At 41.4% G+C, this 26,018-nt stretch overlaps 1 long non-coding RNA gene across 1 annotated transcript; it reads left to right on the top strand.

The window, feature by feature from the left end:
* Nucleotides 1-1,109: 1,109 nt before the first annotated feature.
* Nucleotides 1,110-8,395, top strand: LOC115030391. Its single transcript, XR_003835988.1, has 4 exons — nt 1,110-1,193; nt 7,440-7,614; nt 7,870-8,001; nt 8,165-8,395. It is a non-coding gene; the product is annotated as an uncharacterized LOC115030391 (long non-coding RNA).
* Nucleotides 8,396-26,018: the final 17,623 nt, after the last annotated feature.

The raw sequence follows: 26,018 nt of genomic DNA, 5'->3' as shown, positions 1-26,018 counted from the left end.
TTTATTTAAAAGGTGTGTTGCATACAAGTAGTAAATCCTTCATTTCTGCTAAGTGTAGCTGGAGATGACTCTTTTTAATAAATATCCAACAAGCTTCTGTACATTTGTTTTCATAGTTCTTGCTGGAGTTGGAAGGAGGTAAATGAGTCATAAACAAAATAAATGTAACAAGGAAGATTACTTAGTTTATAGAAAAATGTAATGAATAAATTAAATTCTAAATTAGTACAGACCTAATAATACAATGTCTTCCTCCAAGGCTCAGCTGCTTGGAAACATTTTTTGTCTATTTGAGTTCACGATGTCTTGATGTTGTTTTTTGGGGGATAACCAGATTTACAAAAGGAACAGAGGTGAGCCAAGTTTTATGTCTTCGTGGGGATATACACATATATACAAGTCATTAGAATTATGCATAACTACAAACAGTCTTAAAATGATAGATACATAAAAGTTGGCCATTTAATGAATGTATTCGTCCTCAAGATTATGCGTAGGCTTATATCTCACACTAAAACAGTCATAAATAATACAGCAAGTAAGTCAGCTTGGTATTAAAAGCAGAATTTTGTAATGCCTCTTACACACCCATGTCTCTCAGTTCTATAGTTAAAAATGAAAAAGTCCCGTAGTTGCCCCTGCCCCCCCNCCCCCGCCCCACGGCCCCGCCTCAGTCCCTAGCAGGCCCAAATACATTTAGTTGTTCTGTGGGACCTTTTTTCTTTACATAAAAATTATTCTGTCACACACTGTGCCTGTATCTGTCATTTTATCTGAATTGCATGTGAATTATACCTTGAATAGATTTCCCCACACTGGAGAAACGAACGGGTTCGTTCCTCTTCTGAATATTTTAGACTTGTGTGAGTTCTCCCATATTTTTTTTTGTGTGTGTGTGTGTGCAAGGCCGCCAGCAAGGAGGCCTGGAGCCTTGAATGCTGACAGCCTCCATTAGCGTTAATGCGGGCCTCTTATCTCCCAGGCTCTCCTGCGCTCCCCCCTCGCTAGCTCTTGTCTGATGGTTCACTGACACCGTTGACAAGGCTGACACCACCAATCAGCTTCGGCTCAGCAAGGTCACTGTTCAGACTTGACTCGTGATTGGCTGCTGCGCTTCAGCGTGTTATTACTGTCTGATTTGATCGGAGGCAGGGGGTGGTCTCCAATCAAACAGAGAAAAGGTCCTGGAGAAGGTAATTAAATCCTGTCAGAGGCAATTATCGGTTCCAGGGCCATGACTCTGGCCCTGAATGCAGATGATCTGAAACTGTATTCTTGTAGAGATTCAAGAGGGCTCCTGGCGTGGTTCAGTTAGGCACAAAAGGAGCGGCAGGCTCTCTGCAAACAATCAGCTTTGTATTTGAATCTTTTCTTCCTTCTTTCCCTCTTTACCCGAATATTTCTGGTTTTTGTTGATTTAAAAAAAAACCTCCTTTTTCAGACCACTTTCTAATTAATTTAAGAGACAACGTATCGCTTTCTTGTACGTAAATAATGATACGTTTTACCAAAGAACTTATGCCTCCAAACACAGGCTAGTTCAAACAGGCTTTACCAAGGCAGAGGGAAACATCCCACAGAACAGCAGTCGGTAGCTTAGACCACATGAGGAGAGACCGTCATATTCCAAGGCGGTGGTGGCTCAGACGTAAGACCCTAGCTTAAAATAAGTGTGTGTGTGTGTGTGTGTGTGTGTGTGTGTGTGTAAATTCTGCCCTATGACAAACTCGAAGTTTCTTTAAGGTAATCACTGGTGCTAGCCTCCATCGAGTGGAGATAATTTATTTACTTTTACTTTTTAAATTTATGAGAAGGCTTCTCTCTTACACTAAATCATAAATTCCTAGCTACTGTCAGGTTAATATCAAAAGCAGAAATGTGTGATACCCCCAGCCTCAGCACTATTTAAAAATCAGAAGGTAGTATAGTGTCTCCCTGTTGTCCCCTACAGTCCCCACATAGGGAGGGTGAAGTAAAGTTTAGAATGTAAGGAAAGTGCATCCTCTCGAATATTTAGGGGCCTCCATTTGTAACTGGAGGTCTAGATTATCAGGAGAGAAAAAAGGGATAAGGTGTTTCCATCTGAGAAGAGGAAGCCAGCACAGATTTGTTCTTACATAAACAGAGGGCTTCAGTTACCCTTCCTGTGTGATTTCTCATCGGCTGCTGTTAAATAGGTTTTATGATGTGGGTTTTGCCCAGTAATTTGGGACTAGAAGGTAATTGTCTCTGGAACCTGAAAGTGTTTGTTGTTGTCAACAGTCTGAAGGCAATCGGTTGTTTCTGGGCTTTCCTTTCACCCCACAAACACCCACTTGCCCAACTTGAAGCCTAGATTTCATCCACTGTGTGTTGTGAGCATAGGCATTATTTTTACAGGGATAAGATGTTCAAAACACCATTAAAACAATTTCCGAGTTGTTGCTGATGAAACAGTTTAAACACTAGGGTTTCTCCCCAGGGAACAGTTAACTTTCCTGTAATCTTGGCTGCTTTCTTTGTTCTAAAACACCATATTCCTTAATATGTGCAACTATTTGTTTTGTTGAAACTAAATAGATACTGTAAGCAAAACAGAATTTTTTTTTTTAAGTAGTCCCTGCTACTAGTCCATTAATCAGAATGAGGTATTAGGCTGGGAGAGAAATTTGTGGGAGACGATGGTAATAACACTGGGTAATGCTTGACCGCTGGAGAGCTAGATTGTAAACAGCCCCAAGTCCCGCACTGCACGCAGGACTGGGAAAATGATATTTGATTCATTTTATATTGTGCTTTTTTGCAACATCAAAAGCTCCATAAACCTTTCTAATAAAGATAAAATAGATCCAAACAAACAAACTGCTCACCAGTACAACATACTTTAGGTCAATAGAAGGAAGGTTCACTGCTAGTGTTGAAAAATAGTTGCGTGTCTTTAAATGATTTGTTTGTTTTCCTCTATGGGAGTGACCAACCTTTCTTCTTTCTCTCCTTCCTTCCTTCCTCCCTTCCTTCTTTCTTACCTTCCTTCCTCCCTCCCTCCCTTCTTTCCTTCCTTCCTTTCTCCCTTCCTTCCTTCCTTCCTTCCTTCCTCCCTCCCTCTCTCCCTCCCTCCCTCTCTCTCTTTCCTTTGAACTATAGTATTTCTTTTTGTTTAGTCAGTCATTGTATATTATTATGTGTTTATGTTATTTTGTGGCAGCTGTTTTAATAAAGACCCCCTCAGAAAGAAAGCTTTGGGGGGTGGGGAAAGAGACAACACTTACAAATAGAGCAAAGGAAATGAAAATGTTTCCTCTGATAGTTAAATCAGTGCTTTAAATTTTAAAAACAATGAGAAGGAAATGAGGCTGGAATACCCGGGACCACTTTACTAAAGGATCCAGCATCCTCCGGGCAGCAAATGTCTTTTAGATGTATCTTTAAAGCTGTCTTGCTGAATTGGAAGTCCCTGGAGGGCAGAACTGGCACCCTGTTCAATCTGGAATGCCCAGAAATTCAATCAACAGAAGTCAGTATTGATTTCACACTCTCCTGGACCCTTATTTGAGTCTCTGTGTGGTGGCCCCTCTCCCCGGAAGTGAAGTCTTCCAGACCACCAGTAACTATATCGCAACATTTTTTTTTTAAGATGTGGGAGACTCAATCCTGATCTGATTATTGTTTACCCACATCAAGTGTCTAATCTGTACCTTAAAAAAATAGGAGAGTTTCAATATTCCCATTTAATTTTCTGCTGGCTCAAACTTGAACCACCAGGACTCCTTCAATGAAAAAAAAAAAACAAAACCCAAGGTCATTATAATTAAGAGAGCTAGCTGAGTACATCATGTTTCTTTAAATGATTTGTAAACAGAACTCTCTGGGGGTATTATGCTACATTCTGTAGTAAAATATATTTTAAATTTTATGGAAAACGTAGAAAATAATTCACCTTTATCTCCTTATGTTAGGTTGCTTTGGTCAGAGTTATTGGAATGAGAAGAGAGAATTTGCCTTTTAATTGGTCTTTTCCAGACTTCTGGTGAGATTCCTAACACTACCAACCTCAGGAGTACAGAGCCCAGAGAAAGTCCATTGGGGTCCATTTTCAGGATGGTGCATATGGGAACAATAATTTATGAACGGTAATAAGAGTTGGGGATGCAATTCCCTGCCCAACATCAGGATAAGTGTACCCCACTGATTACCAAATGCACAGAAAATCCTTGACTAAATAAGATAAAAGCCGTCTGCACTTCTTGTTTGTAAGTTGGCATTTTTCAAAAGCAATTGAAAAAAAAAAGAGAACATGAAAATCTCAATGAAGAAATATGTTTTAAGAACCATATATATTTTTTAAGAGGTATGGATGTGGGGGTTGGCAGTGAAAAATCATCCGAGCTTTTCCACACAGGGGATGGAAAAATTAGCTTGCACTGCTGTGTGATGCTGCTGTGAATTTGCCTCCTCGCTAGCTGTGGATTTTCCCCTCGAGGGATCTGAAAATGTATCACGTTTTATTAATTTATTGGCTCTGCACCGAGGTGTATTGTAAGCCAACTTTAAGTACTTAATTTTGGTATTTATTCACTGCTCATAAAACGAGGCAGCTTTCCTGACAAACCCCGAGGATGTCTATAATCAACCAGGGATAAGAAATCTAAACACATTTCAATATGCTATTTGTACTTATTTTTAAATTCATTGGTGGGTGGTTGGGTAGTGGTGATAGTGTGTGTGTGTGTCCATGTTTGTGTGCTTGTGTTTGTGTGTATGTGCATGTGTGAGTGAGTGTGTGTGTGTGTGCGCGCACGCACGTGCAAATGCATTTTTGTGTTCATATATGGAGAGACCAGGGGTTGAAGTGAATTATCTGCCTCTATCACTGTTTGTCTTATTATTGTCATTTCCTTTTTAGACAAAGTCTCTCACAATACAGAGTGCAGCATTTTGACCATAGTGGTTGGGCAGCCAGCCCTTGGGATTCTCCCAATCTTCCCAGATGCGGGGTTATTCATTTGAGTATTCGAACCCAGCTCAGTTAAGTGCTGGAGATCAAATTTAGTTCCTCACACTTGCTCAGCGGGCTCTTAACTGACGGAGCCAACCTGCCAGCTCCTAAATTTATTGATTTGTCTGAGTCAGAGTCTAATGTATCCCAGCTTGGCTCCGAACTCACAACACAACTGAGGATGACCCTGAACTTGAGGATACCAGACTGACTTCACCTTCAAGTGCTGCGATCAGCAACATGCATCTATGCCCAGATTGGTTGATATTAATGAGTGGTGATTTTGTTCCTGGTTTGTTAGGGCTGTGCTCTTTCAGCAGAGGTAGTGTTGTAGATTTGAGTTGTGACTGAGGAAGTTATTTCTTCTCCCTGTTTCTAGACACTGGCAATTTTATTCCCTCTTGGTACACAAGAACATGTGAATATGGTCACTGGGATAGGAATGGTAACATCACAATGAACTTGAAGTTGGCCGGCCAAGTCAAAAAGTGGTAGGGGCATGTGCAGAGATAGTGTTTGACACTACAAAAATCTTAAGGCCAAGAAATACAAATGAATAATAGATAGAAGAAAAGAATGTCAACCTGGAAAATGGAAAGAGGAAAGGTGCTAGTCTGGCAGGTAGATGGCCCAGCACTGGCTCTGCCCTAGTGAACTACCAGGAGTGTTAGAAGGAGTCATTTCTACACAGACTCTATTTCATTTCCTTTCCCAACTCTAAGGTTGCCAGATAAAATAAAGAGCCCACAGAAAGATCTGTGTGCTAGCCAAATAATAAATAGTGTTTCTATAAAATAATGTACCAAATACCACACTGGGCATATATTATTTCAAGATTACATGCAATTCAAATTTTACTGATATTCTGTGTCTTCTTTGCTATATCAAACAACATTGCATATCCTGTGTGCCACCTTTAGTGATAGCTGGAACGCAGTGCTAGAGAGTTCATGTTCTCCAAATATGAGGTGACCATGTTGGGTTGAAACCTTCCATTGCTCACATTTCTACTGAGAAGTCTGAGGCTCATTCTCTTGCCCTTCACATCTGTCATTTTACAAACCTCAGAAAATTCATTTTTTTTTATACACTGATACCTGAATGCCCCTTTCATTCATTGCTCCAACTGACCCCTCCTTTTTCACTCTTCTCTGAGTTCTTTGTACAGTGCTCCCAAAGCTCCATAATCCATTCATCATAAGTTCTCTTCTTAAGCAATAACTTGATTCATGACTACTATCATTATCATCCTTATCACTAGTATGTGTGCAGGATTTGTGCAGGTGCATACCACAGCACACGTGTGGAGCTCAGGGGACAACTTTTCCGAGTCTGTTTTCTCTTTCCAGATTTACATGGATTCCAGGAATGGAATTCAGGTCACCAGATTGGCACAGGATGAGCCTTTACCAGCCAAACCATCTCATTGGTCCAATAAAGTCTGTTTATCTAACATGATTCTCTCCTTTCTCTTCAGAAGTGCTGTTTTCCCTTGAAGACATTGTGTCTGCCATGCCTATCTTGAGTGGAGGCTAGTCTTTTCGAGTGCCATAGCTATCTCAGAGCACAGGAGATATAGCAGGACTTGTGACCATTTAAGCTACAAAATTAGGACAAATATTTTGAGACATGGCTTAAGCTTCATGCTTTTTTTTTTTTTTTTGGTTTTTCAAGACAGAGTTTCTCTGTATAGCCCTGGCTGTCCTGGAACTCACTTTGTAGACCAGGCTGACCTCGAACTCAGAAATCCGCCTGCCTCTGCCTCCCAAGTGCTGGGATTAAAGGTGTGCGCCACCACGCCCGGCTAAGCTTCATGCTTTTTATATATGGAATCTGTTATTATCGTTAAGAATTTTAGCACCCAAGTAGAAAGGTTACTTTCCTTGGTTGATTTGTTTTTCATCTTTGAAGAAGTTTATCTTCATCTGAAAACCAAAAAGACATAACTATTATTAACTATCAGCATGTGGAAAAGGAGATTGGAGGGAATTAAAGGATATAGAAATGAGATAAAGGACCAGACCTCACGCTTGTGACTTATGAAGATAAGATCTCATTTGATTGGCAGCCGGAGTTAAAACAAACAAGTGGGAAACTTGTCTGCAGTCAAGTTAAGATGATTTAATCAAATTTTCTATTTAAAATAATTTCTTTCATGATGGGTTCATCATGAGCCATCTTTTCCCAATTGAGTACTCGAAAGAAGAAAACTGGGCTAGAGAAACAGGATCTCGGATGATTGTAATTGAAGAGTGTCTATTGCTCCAGAGCCACTGTGGGTCTGGTATGTATGTAATCCAAACAGATTGACAAGAGGCACAGCAGGATAGGGATGGAGTGTGAAGGTAAGTCACACTTGGTGGGGCACTGATAGGTGTGGAGCACTGAAGGGCAGTGGCACAGCTGAGAGCCATCCGACTCCTGAATCAGTTGCAACTATCTGCATCTCCCATCTCTCTTGCAGATCTATGAGCTAGAAGACAGCTGGGACAGCAAATTCTTGACTTGCTTATCATCATGTTCCCTTTCCATGGTCAGCCCAGACTCTGGGCTCCATTACAACATACTAGTCTGTTCAGCATGGAGTGCCTTTTTTGCCTCTTCTAGTCCAGCCATCCAGGCAAATTAATCAATACACTGTAAGTGACATCTGAGATGGAAACCGATTTCTTTACCCCAGACTAGATTATCTCAAACAAGCTTTGTAATATTAAAACTCTCTGTGTTTCGTGTACAAGAATCTCAATGAATCCTTCCATCTCTGCTTCAAGAGATGATAGGGGCCGTGGCAGACTATGATCCGGTCACTCACATCATATTATTAAGTTCTGGGGCATGCGTGTGGGGGTGGGGAGGTTGTTATAGATATTTACCCTCTTCTACCTATTTTTCAGAATTTTAAACACAGAAAACCAAAAGGACATTTAAATGTAATTTTATCAAGAGGAAGGAGAAAATTGATTTTGTACATGCCCAACCTCTGTCTTAACTGATACAAAGATTTCAAAGGAACAATGTTCAATTTGGTGAGTGTCTTTTCCTGTCCCACATATGCCATGTTATAAATCCATTCTGGATATACAATGACAGGCTTCTTTTAAAAAATATTTCTTAGAGTATTTTTCCTAAATCAGAACCCACATATTCAAAAAACATGAGAACAGCCCTTTTCTCCCTTTGTTCTGACAGAAGTGGCAATTCATAAGTGACCCTTCGTGTCAACCTGGAGAGCAGGAGGGACACCCAGCTTTCTAAGGAGAGCTTCTCCCTCTAACCCGAGTAAGCATCTTCATCCCAGCTACAGAAAATAGAAGGCTGTAGAAAAGAACAGGAGACTACCCATGCTTTCAACCTTATTTTAAAGTAATTATATGAAAAAAGTCTGTGTTTATAAACTAATAAATTATACACTTTTAAAAATGTTTTTTTTTCCTCCGTGTGTATAATCCCTCCATGTTCCATATATGGTCTAGTTTGCTTTTCTATTGCTGTGACAAACACCATAAGCAAAGCCACTTTAGGGAGAAAGTGTTTAGTTGAGCTTATGGGGAAGTCACTCAAGGCAGGCACCTGGAAACAGGAATCGAAGCAGAGGCCATGAAGGAACACTGCTTCCTGGTTCGCTTCAGGTCCATGCTCAGCCAGCAGCTCTACACAGCCCAGACCCACCCACCTAGGAAGGGGACGATGGGCGGAGCCTCCTTTATCAATTAAAAAGCAAGAAAATTGCCCATAGTTGAGCGTGATAGAGGCAGTCCTGCAGATGCGGTTCCTTCCTCCCAGGTGGCCATAAGTTTGTGTCAGATTAACAACTGAAGCTAAGTATGACATTGTTTAAAACATACAAAAAAATTACTTCTGCTCCTTCCATCTAGAGGTTGACAATTTTGTATATTTTCATTTTTTTTAAAATTTGAAGCACAAGGACTGTATTTATATTATTGCTACTCTTTCCTTCCCTTTCCCCTTCAATTCCTCACGTGACCTCCTCTTCCATAATTATGACTGTTCACACACACTCACACAGACACACACCCGCACCCCACACTTTGACCTTGGATTTTCCAGCCTCTAGAACTGGAAAAAATACATTCCGGTTGTTTATAAGCCAGCCAATTAAAGCTATATTGTTTTAGCAGTACAAACAGACTAAGGCAGATCATGATAAATACTTCTAGCAATAATTACTCCTCGCCTTTGCTGTAACTTTCCTGTAACTTTCCCGGTGCTATTTCAGGTCGTTCCCACACATGATTTTCCTGGAATTTCATAACGATCCTTCCAGGTTGCAGGGAGTGCACTGTTGCTCTCGTTATTCTGGGTGAAGAGCAGATGCAGAGGAGTTAACCATAGGGCCGGCAGGCTTGTTAATGGCAGAGGCAGGGTAGAGGCTGATTCTCCAAGTTCCTAGTCAAAAGCTCTTTCTTGGACACTATACAACCTTCCAAATATATAAAAAGTCTTTCTTAAAAACACCATATGTATAGCATTTAACATAGAAGAAATGAACTCAAATAGAATTTGCCACTCTGTCAGGCTCAACACACATAATTTTGATGTGATTCCAAAATCTAATGAGGATAAGGCATTTAATTTCATCATTAAAATGAAAATAGACATTTTGAAGCAAGCACAGTGGACAAATTAGCTCATCAGGGACAGATGATGGCTATTATTTCTAGTAACTTTGAGTGTACTATTTTTATTTTTATTTTATTTTTAATTTATTTTTTACACTCTATATTCCATTCCCCAACCCCCCATCCACCCTCCGACTGCTTCACATCCCACACGTCCTCCCTACCACACCCTGTCTCCACGTGGATACCCCCAACCCCCGCCCCACCTGACCTCTAAACTCCCTGGGGCCTCCAGTCTCTTGAGGGTTAGGTGCGTCATCTCTGGATGAACATAGACCCGGAAGTCCTCTACTGTATGTGTGTTGGGGGCCTCATATCAGCTGGTGTATGCTGTCTGTTTGGTGGTCCAGTGTTTGAGAGATCTCAGGGGTCCATATTAATTGAGACTGCTACTCCTCCTACAGGATCACCCTTCTCCTCAGCTTCTTTCAGCCTTCCCTAATTCAACAACAGGGGTCAGCTGTCCATTGATTGGATGCAAATATCTGCATCTGACTCTTTCTGCTGATGGTGGGTCTTTTGGAGGGCAGTCATGCTAGGTTCCTTTTTGTGAGCGCTCCATAGCCTCAGTAATAGGGTGAGGCCTTGGGACCTCCCCTTGAGCTGGATCCCACTTTGGGCCTGTTGCTGGACCTTCTTTTCCTCAGGCTCCTCTCCATCTTTATTCCTGTAATTCTTTCAGACAGGAACAATTATGGGTCAGAGATGTGCCTGTGGGATGGGAACCCCATCCCACACTTGATGCTGGAGGTTAATGCTGTACCCTTGCCACTGCCTGATGGTACTGAGAGTCCACTAAGACATGGACCTCTAGAGCAGAGTAAAACAATCTCTGTGATGCTCTCCTTAATCTTGAGAAGTGAAGTAATATGGCAGCTGTCATATTTTGTGTGTGTGTGTTTTCACATGGGCAAAAGCAAATGTTTATGTGAAGTACACATGCAAATCTGTACATGTGCACAGAGGCCTGTGTGGTTCTTCAAGTCCTTTCTACAATATTTCTGAATGGACGAAGGCTTGATCTTTCATTGGTCTGGGGCTTACAAATAGGATGAGATGGCTGGCCAGTTAGGCTCAGGGGTCTCTCTCTGTGTCTCTGTAGCCTTGGGATTACAAGTACTGGACCACCATGGTTTGTTTTCCTTTGTGGGTCTTCATGTATGCAAAGCAAACACTTTGGTGACTTAATCATATACCATACCCAAGATGCCATATTTTTTAAAATTAAAATATGTGTATGCCCCGGTATAGGGGAATGCCAGGGCCAGAAAGTGGGAGTGGGTAGGTTGGGGAGCAGGGTGGGGGATGGGTATAGGGGACTTTGGGAATAGCATTTGAAATGTAAATGAAGAAAATATCTAATAAAAAAAGAAAAAAATAAAATATGTGGGTTAAAAACTAACCACAGTTTAAAATGCCATACCATCACCATCTGAGTGAAATGCAAGAGTTTTTCTAAGTAGCAGGTCTCGCTGCTCTGCTGCATGGAGGAATGCCATTCCTACTCAGGTGCCTGACAACTGACACTTTGGCTTTTATTTATGGAAGCCCTGCTGAGGGATTACTGGCTCATGCAACAAACTTCTTAGACTATTCTTACAAATAAAAAGTCCTAGGGTGTGCACACCTTTAACTCCAGCACTTGGGAGGTAGAGGCAGGTGAATCTCTGCGTGTTTGAGGTCACCCTGGTCTACAGAGCAATTTCTAGGACAGCCAGGACTACTAAGAGAAACCCTAATTTGAAAAGCCAAATAAATAAATAAATGAGTAAATAAATCCCTGATGTCAGGTGTCGTTACACCTGGCTTAAACAAAACAAAACAAAACAAAACAAAACAAAACAAAACACAGTCCTTGTGTAATTCCAATACATGAAATAGAGATGGATGGAAAACCACAATTACATTTACAGCAGGGGTGAGGAGGAGCTGTGTCTCTATCATCTCAAGATTCCTGTACTAGTCAGGGTTCTCTAGAGTCACAGAACTTATGGAATGAATCTATCTACTATCTATCTATCTATCTATCTATCTATCTATCTATCTATCTATCTATCTATCTGGAATTTATTGGAATGACTTACAGGCTGCAGTCCAACTAATCCAACAATGGCTATCTGTAAATGGGAAGTCCAAGGATCTAGTAGTTGCTCAGTCCCACAGTTGGTCTCTTGTATAAGCTGGAATCTCAAAGTAGACTCCAATGGATATGCAGGCAAAGTGACTTTAAGCAGTCAAAGGACAAATATTTCCTTCTTCCATTGTCCTTATATAGGCCTCCAGCAGAAGGTGTGGCCCATATTAAAGGTGTGCCTCAAGATCTGGATTAAAGGTATATTTCTTCCAGCTTCAATATCCAGATCACAGGTGTGCCCTCCATCTCTGGATTGTAGTACATTCCAGATGTAGTCATTTTGACAACCGAGAACAGCTATCACAATGCCTTTGCATCTCTCATCTGCCCATCATTTCTGCCCTGCTTCGTGGTGGGAAGTCAGTGAAGTAGAAAGGAAACAAAGTCCCTACTTTTAGGAAGCTTCCAATCGTGACTTCTGGCCCTCATGCAAAAAGCATGCTCACGGGAAGAATGTATACTGAGGGGCGTGGTCTAGGGAAGAGGTCTTGGAAGCTTTCTCTGAGGGATGGTGCCTGCGCTGGGGTCAGAAAGACACTCTATGTTTTAAAGTGAAAATGGGAATTGAAGATTGCTGGGAAGTAGGAAGAGGATTTGCAAAGGCAAGCCATGCTGAAAGGTGAGTAAAAGGAGCTGAACGATTAGAAACACAGGCATTCATTAGCAACTACAAAGCAAACCATGATGGCAGTGGAGAGAGAGGGATGAGGAGGCTCGGGTGGCTGGCTCAGTAAGGGAACAGGGACAACGCCAGGCCACAGGCATGACACACGACTTCTTTGCTAGTTGAGACAGCCTCTCTGCTGGGGGTGTAGAAAACTTGGGGAGGGGCTGGGAGTGGATATGATGAGATAAGTCAGAAGACTCATCCTTTATCCAGGCAGAAGAGGGCTAAGAAATTGCAGAGGATTGAATGGGCCAGAGTTATTCAGAAAATAAAGTTTTCGGGACTGGGGACATCATGGGGCAGTGGTGGAGGATGGTAAGTTCAGGTTTCTGGCTCATGTAATAGGCTCCTCTGATGAAAGGGTGCTCCTTTGGAACAGGGGTCAGCAAACTTTAGTGTGTGGGTCACTGGTCCATGTTCATTGGATTGTGCTTTTTATGTAGCTGCCTTTATACTACAAATAAAACAAACATGGTTCATAAAACTGAAATCTTTTTACCTCTATCTTCAAAGAAAACACTTTCTTAACCCAGTGTTAGAGAAAGCTTATGTACACACTGCTGTGATTCGGATGTCCATGTGTCCCCAAAGGCTCAGGTATTGAAATTTTGGTCTCCTGTGTGACAGAGCTGATACAGGGTGGAACCTTAAAGAGGTGAGGGCTGGTGGAGGTTAAACCTGGCCTCTCTTCAACTCTGGTTCCCTACTATCCAGTGAAATCTCTCCTTCACTCATTGACTTCTACCAGAACGGCATCTGCTGCAAAATGATGCAGCTGTCAGCAGAATGGGGCTCATTAGAACCAATGCTATGCCATTTGGACTTTCACTCTCCAAAATTCAGAGTCAAAGAAATCTGTATTCTTCAAAATGAGACATCAGGTATTTTGTTATGGCAAACAGAACAAGCTCATGCACGCATGCACGCGCACGCACACATACATACACACACACACACACACACAGGGGTGGGGGAGAGAGAGAGAGAGAGAGAAAGAGAATATGAGATTTGGAGAAAGGTAATTTGTGATTGTGTATGCTTTTGTATGCATGTGATTCAGGTGCTTAGAGAAAGTGAAGAGATGAAGCCAAACAAGGAGTTACAGCCTTGGCAATCCTCTACCGTTTCTAGGTGGTGAAGTTATCATTGCATTGGTAAAAAAGTGGGCGGTATCAGACTTATGATACCAAAACCCACAAACAAAGACTGTAGAAAACACTACCCAGCATACTTCACTGTGGACCCGTCAGATGGAAGCTTGGCTGATGGAGACACCTCTCAAATGTGATGATTATAACCACAGATCTCTACAGTAATGACAGTGTAGAAGTCACCAGTGTCCAGGTACAAAGAGACCACCTAGAGGAGGCCAGTGTGAGTAAAAGATTCTTAGAATAACCCTGAAGACCCTCCATCATTTAAGGTCCTGGATGATTAGTGATTAGAAAAAGTATGAGGTTCAAGAATGTGACAACATAGAAGCCAAATGTATTAGTTTCCATATCCAAATGGTGTGTGTGTGTGTGTGTGTGTGTGTGTGTGGTGTCTTTCCTCTAAGATCAAGGTAAGAAAATGCAGCAAAGACCGCCATTGAATAGCTGTGAACAAGTTCACTTTAGGAGACCGGAAATCACAAATGAAGATGGTCATGGGGTTGCTTCCTCTTCAGGAGCTCAGGCTGAGGGCTCACTGTGTCTACTTTTGAGCTCACGCTGTGGCCAGCAATCCTTGGCATGCTTTGGCTGGTACGTGTCTCATAACACTCTCTACCTCGGTGTAGTACAGCGCTGTCCTTGTGAATCTCTGTCCCTGTGTCTTTTTTCTTCTTAGTCATATTGGGTTAAGGTACTCACCCTACTCTGGAAATGACTCTATTATGAAATGGGGTCACATTCTGGGGGTTCTGGAAGGACATGGACTTGGAAGGCATCATCATCCAATCAATACTCCAGAGGAAGCAAAGAGCTCCAACATATGATATGGCTGAGAGATCCAACCTATGGAGGTTCAGTAGGGAGCAGAGATCTGTAGAGAGAACTGAGATTGTCGCTGCTGGCCTCCACCTGTGCTGCCTCCCAGCTTCTTGTCAAGTCATTCTGAAACCGTGGCGGTTATGCAGTAGAATGGATCTTCATGTTTGCGAGCTGGCTCAGAGCGCAGGGTCCAGGCTCTGGAGGGATGTGAGAGTAACGATGCCACCTTTGGAATTTCTCGTTCTGATCTCTGCGACCACTTGACTGCCCTTGGAGATCACTCCTTAAGTAATATCCAAGCCCACTCCTATTTAGAGTGCACAGGGGCTAATGGGATCACTGGCTAAGGTGAAATGGTTGCAGATGGTAATGTGAAGACTAATTTATTTTCAGAGGCTTTTAGGAATTCATGTGCTTTTAATGATAGCTTACTATAACCACAGATCCCTCATTTTCATTCGTTCAGGGGAGAGGATATTGCCCATTATTAACAACAGAGGAAGACAGAGTAGGCAGCTAATTGACCCAGCTAAGCTGACACAATTGTGGTGGGGTTTTGGAAGCTGAAGCGCTTTGCTGTGCTCCCAGGACTTCTGTCTGTTTTCTTTCTTTTTCTTTCTTTCTCTCTCTCTCTTTTTTTTAATATCGACTTCTTTAATCTCTCTCTCTCTCTCTCTCTCTCTCTCTCTCTCTCTCTCTCTCTCTCTCTCTCTCAGTTAAGCCTCCAATGCTCCAATGTGCCAGGCCTACAGTAAGGTCTGCTGGGTAGTGTTTTTTTGTTTTTTCTTTTCCCATGCCTATGCTAATGGGATGGTGACTCGCTCACCACCCAGATAGGATAGGAAAGGATGAGGTTACATGCTGTCAGTCACTGCTCTGGTCATTAGCACTGGATGAAGGTGACATTTTGACTGTCACCTCATAGGAAGAAGGAGAGAAACTAGGAAGATGGAAATGGGAAACCATCTTTCCATTCATTTAGTCTTGATGTGAAAGGAGGAGGGACTGCAGGGAAGCCATCAGGACAGGGAAGCCATCAGGACAGGGAAGCCATCAGGAGCCAGAAGTCATTATTTTCAGGAGGAGAATGTTGGTTCTTTAACCCAAGTGGATTGCTGATCGCACATGTCTATACGTTCACTAAAGTCCAGTGGCCCCAGTAGTGCTGAGCAGGGCTGGAGTCTCATGGACAGATGCTCTGCCTGTGCCCACCGGCCACTGAAACGAAAGTCTTGATCTTCCTATCTAAATTTATGTCCTGCCTCTGATGAGTTGCAGGTTGATACATGGACTCCACTGATCTTAAGGGTTGGATTTTTCTTTGTTTTTTGAAGCGGTTTTACAAGGGCAGCACTCAGATTGTCAGAGGCCTGGTTCACCTACGCTCTGTTCTGCCTCACACTCCACCATGCCAGCCAGGAAAGCCCCAGGGCTTTGGGCACTGAGATAACAGTAGGGGTCTGAGAGTCACTCACCGAGATCGTGGCTTAGGAAATGACAATCACTCACAATGTGAAATGTGTAGGTTTGAAGTGAGGCTATGGAGGATTTTGAACTTTGGTATATAACTTAAAATTGTATTTTCTTTCTTTCTTTTTTTTTTTTCTTCCTGACAGACTTAAAATTTTGTTTTTCCCTGAGGTCTCTAGTCAACCTGGAATTAAATCTCAATCTTCTATCTTTAACTTTTGAAAAAAAATGACCAAGCATATTTTTAAAACAATACAGTAATGTACACACACACACACACACACACACTGAAAGCATAAATTGGGACATACATATAGGAAAATGACTGTTACTGTCCCAAGGTAAATCTGGGAACCACGTGGCACCAGATAAGGAACACAGGGAACTTAGGTTTTCCAGTAATGACCTTGGTCTTTAATTTAAAGAAAACTTGATCAAATCTTAAACTTTTTAAGAGCTGTGTAATTTATATATCACTACTATTGCAAACAATGGCAATATGTCTATTTCTGAGCCTCACCCAACATAGTTCTTTTTCTTGCCTTACTGTAGTGAGAATTTCCAGTCCAAATGACACCATGGTGAAGTAGCATGCATCTTGATCTCATTCCTGACAGTGATGCCATACTTTAAAAAGAAGTTTGTGTCTGTACACCAATAGCATATGTATATATATAAACAATAACATATGTTGTTATTTACATGCTTTATATAAACAAATATATAAATATTTTTATTTATACGTTATAAATGTTGTTTATATAATTATATAATTATGTATACAATAAAATATATTGGTTTTGTTTTGGTGTTATTGGCTTTGGTGATCATTACTATGAGTTTTTTGTTTTCCTTTTCTGTTTTATTGGTCTGTGCCTCTAATACTCGTGTTCTCTTCTCTCTAGTTGCTTTGGGTTTAACCCTGCTTTCCAGCTGCCAGGTTAAATGGAGTATTTCTGAGAGTCGTTACTTTGGCTGAGTGAGTGTTGTCAGGTTGTTTGCTGTTTCTTAGATGGTTACTTCCTCTTTTCACATGTACGTATAAAATGGAATATTGTTCCATACCTTCTGGGAAGAAGGAAACATTGATGGAAAGAACACTTGCAAAGCCCTGGCACTCAGGCAAGCATGGCTGCTGCATCCACCCTCATCCTCACCGTTATCATCTCCAGGAGGAGAATCCATGGCCATGTATTTTATATACCGGGCATGCTTTGACAGGGTTAATGTTTGCTAATATCAGTCATGTACTCACAGAAACATTTTCACAACTATAGCATCATAAAATTCTGTAGGATGACAATCAACGCTGATGGTGCATTTCAGAAGGAAACAGAAATGGGCACCTAGGAAAAACACAGACTTGAGGGTTGTATTTGTTTTGTCTTGTGTGTTGTGTGGGGGCACCACTCACTTGTTCTTCCACACCCCGGCTCTATCTCTCTCTCTCCTGCATCCTGTTCTGATTCCTAGAAGGGTGGACTCTGTGGGCTGGGGAGGCTGGGTTCCTTGCCTCTCGTAGACTCAAGTGGACGTGTCAGTGGGAAGCTGAAAATGAGGAACAGGCGTGTCTGTGTCTGTGTCGTTCCTGTGGCTCCTCTGCTGAAGCCAGGATTCTTTATAAGTACGTCTCTCTACTCTCATTCCTAGACAAGTCTCCGTGTTCAGGTAATGGTTCCTCTGAGACAAATACTCCCTGAACTGAACTTAAAAAAAAACCCAAAAACCAAAACCAAAAAACAAACAAACAAAAACCCTGAATCAACCATGACACCAATTTAACCACCAATGAATTTAGTTTCTTTGGTTACAATTTAATTTATTATTTATTTATTATTTATTATAGGTGAGTTTTGAACAATGACATTAAAAATGGTATCCAAGGTACAGAGGAAGTCCATCTAATATATCCAATAACAGATTATGATGAATATAATCATCAAAATGGTCCCTGCTTCCCACTTTAGATATATGTCCTGTAAAAAAAAAAATGCCTGCTTAATGCTTACTAAGAATATTACATGTTGAGGCACAGTAAATGACTCAGTGGTTAAGATTGCCAATGACCTAAGTTCATTTCTCACCATCCACACTGGGCAGCTCATCTGTATCTCATTTCTTCTTTTAGCTCTGCAATCACATTCATGCACAGGGTACACATACATATACTCAGACATACACAAACACAAACTAAAAAAATACATGAACAGAATATTTTTTAAAAGAAAAGTACAGTCTGCATAAAGCTGTATGTAAGAGGAATCAATATTTGGAAACTTTGCAGTGTGCCAGGCTTCCTTCTAAGCTGTTTAATCTTTAAAATACACCAAGAGGCAGTTACCATTGCGATTCACTAAGAAGCAGAGAAGATATGAAACTGTTTTAAGACCACATGATACATCAATGAACATCATAAGATGTCATTTGAAGCATTAGAACATCTATGCCAACTCTCAGGGCCATTATTGATACAATGGGGGAAGGGATTGAGTGATGGGTATTTTTTTTTTTAGTGATTTTTCTAAAGTTAAATAATGGATTGGTAACTATTACACTTAGAAATACATAATAGCATCCTATAACTGGCTCATTTTGACTCTCACATAAGTCAGGGTTTGAGGAAACCTAAAGGGACGGTGTAATGGCAGAAAAAAGTCTCCCCACTATGAGGCATGAAGTGAATCCTGGACTCAGAATAGTTACTACACACAGCTTTAGCTCCAGGACGGCTGCCAAGCAGATACTGCATAGCAAAACGGCCCTGACCATGCAATGTAAGAACCAGGAGGAGGAGATTCTTCCTGCTCACTTCCTTTCCATGTACCGCTCTTCTGATCATTTCTTCGTCGTTTCCATGTAGCTACAACACAATATCTGAAGCTGGGGTGCTTTCAAACAAAGAGAGGTTCATTTATGTTACAGCTTTGAAGGGCTGGGACCATGGCATTGGCATCTCTGCTCAGCTTGTTGAGGGTAGCATGACAGATGGTATTTAATTGGTAGAAGCACGAATGGAAGACAGCACATGGCAAGGAAGAAGAGTCTTGGGAGGACGTTAGCTTAGAGCTGGCAGCTCACTCTTGTAGAACTTCTTGAGAAAATGCATTCCTTGGAGGGAAGCATTCATTCCTATTTAATACCTAACCTCTTACCAAAACCCCACCTCTTAAGGGGCCCATTAGTTCTTTAAGTTTTTATTTTATCTTAGTTTTGTGGGGATGGGGTGGGAGGTGTGTTTATGTGTGCAGGTGTACACAATGAAGAACAGAGGACAGCCACATTTTCTACTGTTTCTTTGGAGGCAGGGTCTCTACCTTGCCAGCAAAGCCCCACTTATCCTTCCACAACCCTCTTAGTTCTGGGGTAACAGGTATGTACAAGATGTTTAGCATGATATATGGATGCTGGGGTCTGGACTGTGGTCCTCATGCTTGCATCACAAAGGTTCAGATTCACTGGATCATCTCTCCAGTCTATTACTCCTTACCAGTGTCACACCGGGTCCTCAAGCCATAGCAGCTCTTCTGTCAGTGAAACCCTGTCAGAAGCCAGAAAACCAAGAGCTCCGTTGGAGTGTATAAAACTCTCCTCAAAGTGCCTGCAGCAATGTGATGAGTAACTTAAGCCTGGAGCAAGTAGAGAATATCTAACAGAGTAATTCTTCCACTTAGTGAAATCATTTTCTCCTGAAATCAGAAATTTTGAAGAAAACTGAAATCAAAAGATAAATTAGCATTATCAAAAGTGTGTGTTAAAAAAAAAGTCTACACTGAGTTAACAGTCACATTGAAGATTAAAATATAGAAGTGATAATTCTAGTTTAAAATAACTTAGTAAAAATTTTAGGATGAATTCAGTTTAAATGATTTATTTACAGATATACTTTTCTAATACAGAGCTGACCACTTATTATATAAAAAACCTTAAATTATTCATATTTCACTTGTGACGTATCTTTGGAGCAAATTTAGCTAAGCTGTTTTCTACTAAACCAAAATAAGCTCTAGTAGACTGGATCCCATCTTTGATTATGAAATATCAAAATAAAAAGCTGGACTTTGAATAAGTTTTTTTGTTTTGTTTTATGGTCATCTATACCAGTGTTTTATTTGCTAATGTTCTTTGTGCTCATGGCTTCTTTTTATTTGAATTATATATAACCAGAAGTCATTTGCATTGTTTAGCTGAAAATGTCCCTCACTTGTAGTGATGAGCCCATGTTGGTATTATATTGCTATCAAAAGACAGCTCTGTCACCAGAAAAACCTGCAACTATGAGGGCAGGAAGAACTTAGGAAAGTCACTACATAGGCTTATATACCATCACCCCCCATACACACTTATTTATTTTGGGGAAGGCAGGTGAACCTCTGTAAAGGCTTCAACATGTGAAGTTTAGCTAATTTAGTCTCATGACAAAGAATGCCAATGAGTCTATAGATGGGAACATTAAATGAAAGTCACGTTGTGGTGCCAGGCAGTTCCTGACTCAGGAGCTGTGATTTAACTTGACATTACTGCTTACAGTCTTCCCAAGGATTCAAGGAATGCTATAGGCTACAACAACAGAAAGCCTCTCTAGCGCTAGAGACCAGTAGGATTCATCATACGTGTTTTCTAGACTTTAATAAGCAGTTGAATGGATGCTGTGCATTATAGTTTGGATATGAAGTGCTCCCTTCACAAAGGCTAGTGTGCTAATAACTTGGTTCCTTGGGGCTAAAGAGTTGGCTCAGCAGTTAAGAGCACTTGATACTCTTGCAAAGGACCCAGCTTGAGTTCCCAACACCTATAACCATACATAATTCTTACTCCAGGACATCCAATACCCTTCTCTGGCCTCCACAGGTATCAAGCACATATATGGTACACATACAAGCATGCAGGCAAAAGCACTCATACACATACAATTAAATAAATCATTAAAGACTTGATCCCAAGTTGGTAGAGCTATTTCAGGACTTACTGGGGGCTTTAGGACATAGAGTCGAGCACACGTGTATGTAGGTCACTGCGTGTATGAAATTTGAAGGTTTGTATCTTATCCAATGAGTACTTTTCCCTTCCTTCCCTCCCTGCCTCCCTCTCTTCATCCTTGCCTCCCTCCCTTTCTCACTTTTCTTACTATACACCATTAGATCAGTAGACTCTGTCTCATGCTGCTGCATGCTAATCTGCTGGACCATGGGCCAAGAATCACTGAGCTAAGGACTATGTACTGAAATCTCTGAAATTATGACTGAAATAAATAATCCTCCATACATCATTTTGTTAGGTATATGTCACAGCGATGAGAAAATGGGTAACAGGAAATTGGTAGCAGAAGAGTGGGTTCATTGTTGTGACTAAACCTGGCCACGTGTGTCCTTAACGCTTTAAACCTGTTTTCAGGGGTCAGTTTTGAAGTTGTTTAAAGAGGCAGGTTTGAGATGTGTTAGACACCATTAGACTTTAATGGATGATTCTGGTGGGAGCTCAGAAGAGCAGAACTGTGATGATAATGCTGACTGCAGACTACTGTGGAGAGTGGAGAAAACCCAGAGTAAATGAATCCCTGGATGAATGTGTGCTCTTGACATGGGCACAGCCAAGTCAAGGACTCCATAGCTTCAGGATTAGAGCAATGCCAAAGGCTTCCTGGGGGACTGAGGAGGAGTGCTGACAGCACGTGTAAAAATGTCTGCACCACAGCTTTCTCCCTACCAGATATTTACAGCCTGAAGACTGCTCCCGCAGAAACTGCTCCTACCATGATTAGCTTACCCTGTCTCCTGGATTCAGCTGCATATTATAAAACCCTGCCTCCTTGTTAATGGATATGTAATAACACTGCCTCCTCACTCAGCTGTATGCACTAACCTCACCATGCTGTTCAAGTCTAAACACTAAACACTCTTGAGTTTCTGAGACATCGTGGTTTTTCCATCAGAGAGCCCAGACAAATCTCAGCGTTCTGTGTGTTCATGTGTCCTTCTGTCTGTCTTTTCCTTCCCTTTCTTGCTACCCCCATCAGGTCCAATTCTTGAATACCACTGGATGCCACACTATACTCATGGTATCTCCGATGAAAATGAGAAATTTATCAGGAGTTGGACTGGAGACCACTCATATTATACAAGAATTTGGTTATGTTTTGCCCATGCCCCAGAGTGTTGAGGAAGGCAAAGTTTAAAGATGACTAACTCATCTGATCAGGCATTTCAGAGCTGTCTAGCTGTTAGGATATAATAGTTACTGGGAGCTAGCTTTAATAAAATCTGGGAACAAAAAGCAGAACAGAAAGATTTGAGAATTTTTCTGTTTTCTGGGGATGGGGGTGGGAAGGGGAGTATGGTTCACTCTGTGAACAAGGATGCTATGGTTGTCAGAGCTTAGAGCAACTAGGAAAGCAGACAAACACTGACCTTGAAGGTACATCAGGAATTAGCCAGTCACCACCTATGGGAGAGTAAATTCATTTGACTTCTCCTAGAGGAGACAGTGCCTCTGAAGCCCTCTGTACCAGGTCATCTGGGGCATTATCTCCCCTTTATTTGTTTCAAGTCTCAGTCACTGCGACGACTAGGCCATTGCAGTTGTGGTCTAAGAGGGCCTGACTCCCATGTAAGTTGGTATAAGCCTTCCTGTCATCCATTCAAAGCTTGGTTTGGAGGCGTGTAGCACGGAAGTGTTGCAGGGTCATGGGTGTTCCCACTCACACCTCAAAAGAAGGCCTGGGCAAAGATGATGCCCAAAACTTCGAGTGAAGAAACAGATTAAATGGACAAGCTTGGGAGTTAACCTTGCCAAAAATATGCAACATCTGCCAAGGAGAAAGCTGTATGTAGCCAGCAAAGTCAACTCAAGAAAGGCCTCATGGACCGCATTTGGAAGAGCGGTGTGGGGTGGGGATGCTCAAGCTCTTTGGAGCTTACATCGTGCCACCATAGAGTCTAGACAAGAGGCTACAGGCTTTCTCCCATTCCCTCCTGGATCTCGGGCTTGGTTTTTCCTGTCTTTCCTTGCTATGCTCTCATTTGGAATGGAAATGTTTGCTCACTGTCACTGGATTTGGGGGATGTGTAACTTGGTTCTTTCACGGGGGCTCACAACTCTATAAAAGAGCCTTGAATCTCAGGGAGATTCTGACCTTAGACACTGACCCATGATGAAGTGGTTTAGACTATAGGATTATTAGAGATGAGCTGACTACACATTTGCATTGTGAGATAGATGCATTTCTTGTGGAAGACAGAGGCAAAATGTTATGACTTGGAAATGAAATAAGTGTCTCAAAAAGACATTACTAAAGGCTTGATCTGTACCTATTGGTGCTATTTTGTAAAATTTTGGGAATGTTAGACTCTTAAAGAATTCTTGAGGTGTGTCCTTAGAAGCACCATCCTCTCCTGCATACTTCTCTGGCTCCTTTTCTGCATCCTTTCTGCTGTGAGGTGAGTAGCCACAGCCACATGCTCCCACTGCCTCATCAGAAACAACTGGACTAAGCACTCTGAGCTAAAAACTCTGAAACTTTGAGGTAAAAGAAATCATCCCTCCCTTGAGGATGTTTTCTCACGTATCTATCATAGCTACAAGAAACTTAATGATAGGTGGGCACAAAAGTAATTGTGTTTTTGTGCAGTGTTGAAATTGCTGTTTGAGATTGGAGTACATTCTTAATAAGTGTGGCTATATCATACATCATTTTAATGCACATTTCTTGCTTTATTGTTTTTTAATAATGGCATCACAGGCTGTTTATTTTATGTTATGGAAAATATTAGACTAAAGGAAAATTCAAGTGGTTTTTAAACTTTATAAAAGTTCATTGTACTTATTATTATTTGCAAGTAACACACACACACACACACACACAGAGAGAGAGAGAGAGAGAGAGAGAGAGAGAGAGAGAGATGGTGTGTATATGTGGGCATGCATATGGAGGTCGGTTGTTTCCTTCTAGATGTATGTAGGTTTGTGTCATGGACTGAACTCAGGTCCTTCAGCTTTCATGGCCCAAATCTTCACCCACTGAACCATCTTGTTTGCCCTTCAGGTTCCCTTCTTATCCAAATTCAAATGAGTCACAAAGCAATGAAAACAACTTGAAGCATCAACAATGCATTTGGTCCAAGAACTGCCAAGGAATATGCAGTGAACTGGTGATTCGGGAAAATTTTCAAAGAAGACAAAGCCTTGGAGAGGAGGAGCAGAGGGCAGGCAGTGGAAGCTGAGGGCAGCTGTTCCAGAACAACCGTGAAAGGCGGTCTTCTTACGTCAACACAAGAAATTACTAAAGGATGCTGTGTGACTCATTCAACATCGGACATTTGGGGTAAATGAAAAGGGTGCAAAACCTTGGTAAGTGGCTTGATCAGTTTATGAGCTGGATCAATTTTTTAAAACAATGTTGCTTTGAATTGTCATCATGTCCTATTTGTAGGCACAATCTTTTTGTATGCTGTGTAAACACTATCCTCGTGTTATTCGAATGCTGATTTTTCTGTCCTCATATCTTGTTTCAATCCAGACACAGTATTATAATGCCAAAGATGTAATGTCAAGAATCTCGTGTCTGTCTCAAGTTTATGTAAAGAATGCTTACCATCTATTCTCCACCTTGTCAATAAAAGCTGATTAGGCAATGCCTAAGCAGAAGGGCAAATAGGATGGGACTTCCACCAGTCAGCGGAGGGAGAGTACAATAAAGCAGATTGAGCTGAGGAGGGAGGAGAGAAGACATCATGAGAGTTGGAGCATGGGAGGTCCTAAATGCAAGTATTATGAAGGTTTGGGCTGTGAGGTAGCCAGATTAGCTTAGAGGATTAAAATATATCAAATGACTGCCCAGGTATTGTGGCAAAGCTTGAAAATAAATCTTGGTCTCTCTGTGTCATTATTGGGGAATTAGCTAGGATAAAGAACAACAGCTGCTCTATTAATTTCCAGCATACATTTATATTAAAATTACCATTATGCCTATTCTTCCCAGCTACAAGGAACCATCACTTGATTGACTTGTGACATGTAACGGAAAGTGGATTGTCTATAATAACTAGTAATAACTAACTTATTGCTTAGATAGAAAAGTGCAAGGAAGTACTTTGGAGAGCACACTCTCCAAAGTCAGACTTGTCCCCCAGAAGCCCATGGTCATTATTGAGTGGTTTGCTGATACTCTGATGCAATATGATGCAATATAGCTTTCTGAATCCCTGTGAAACCATTACTTCTGACAGGTGTACCAAGCAACTTGACGGGACATATCAGAAAGCGTCAGGCTTGTCATTATCACTGACCAATAGAAACAGCACAATTCTACTCCACAGCACCCAGTGGAACGTCACAAAACCACTGTTTTAGAAGTTGAACAAGGTGTTCTGTGAAGTTCTGCCTAACCCACTACATTCATCTGGCCTCTTGCCAACCAACTTCCCCTTCTTCAAGCATCCTGCCAACTTCTTGTAGAGAGATTGCTTCCACTGCCAGCAGGATGCAGAAGATGCCTTCCAAGAGTTTATCAAATCCTGATGCACAAATTATTCACCACAGAAACAAACAAACGTATTTCTCACTGTCAAAAAGATGTGTTGTTCTTAATGGTTCCCATTTTAATTAATAAAGATGTCTTTGAGCATAGTTACTCTAACTTAAAATTAAAATTCTGAAACTGTGGCTCCCTTTGCAATGTGCCTTTCTCCCTTGATCATTCAGAATATCACTTTCATTGTTTTCAGAATTTCTTTTTGCTATCTCTCTTACTGTTCTTTTTGTAGTATTTTGTTACAACAATCATTTAGCAACACTATGTGTGGTAGTGGGGTGTTTGTAGGTATGCAGTATACATGCGCATAGAGGTGAGATCAAAACTGAGACTCATTCTTCAGGAGCTATCTATCAATCTTGTATTTTTTATGTTATATATATATTTTTATTAGGTATTTAGCTCATTTACATTTCCAATGCTATACCAAAAGTCCCCCATACCCACCCACACCCACACCCACTCCCCTACCCACCCACTCCCCCTTTTTGGCCCTGGCATTCCCCTGTACTGGGGCATATAAAGTTTGCAAGTCCAATGGGCCTCTCTTTCAAGTGATGGCCTATTAGGCCATCTTTTGATACATATGCAGCTAGAGACAAGAGCTCCGGGGTACTGGTTAGTTCATATTGT

Source organism: Mus caroli, chromosome 2 (genome assembly GCF_900094665.2).
Source record: "Mus caroli chromosome 2, CAROLI_EIJ_v1.1, whole genome shotgun sequence".
Classification (NCBI taxonomy): domain Eukaryota; kingdom Metazoa; phylum Chordata; class Mammalia; order Rodentia; family Muridae; genus Mus; species Mus caroli.
This window is presented reverse-complemented; position numbering and strand designations above follow the sequence as displayed.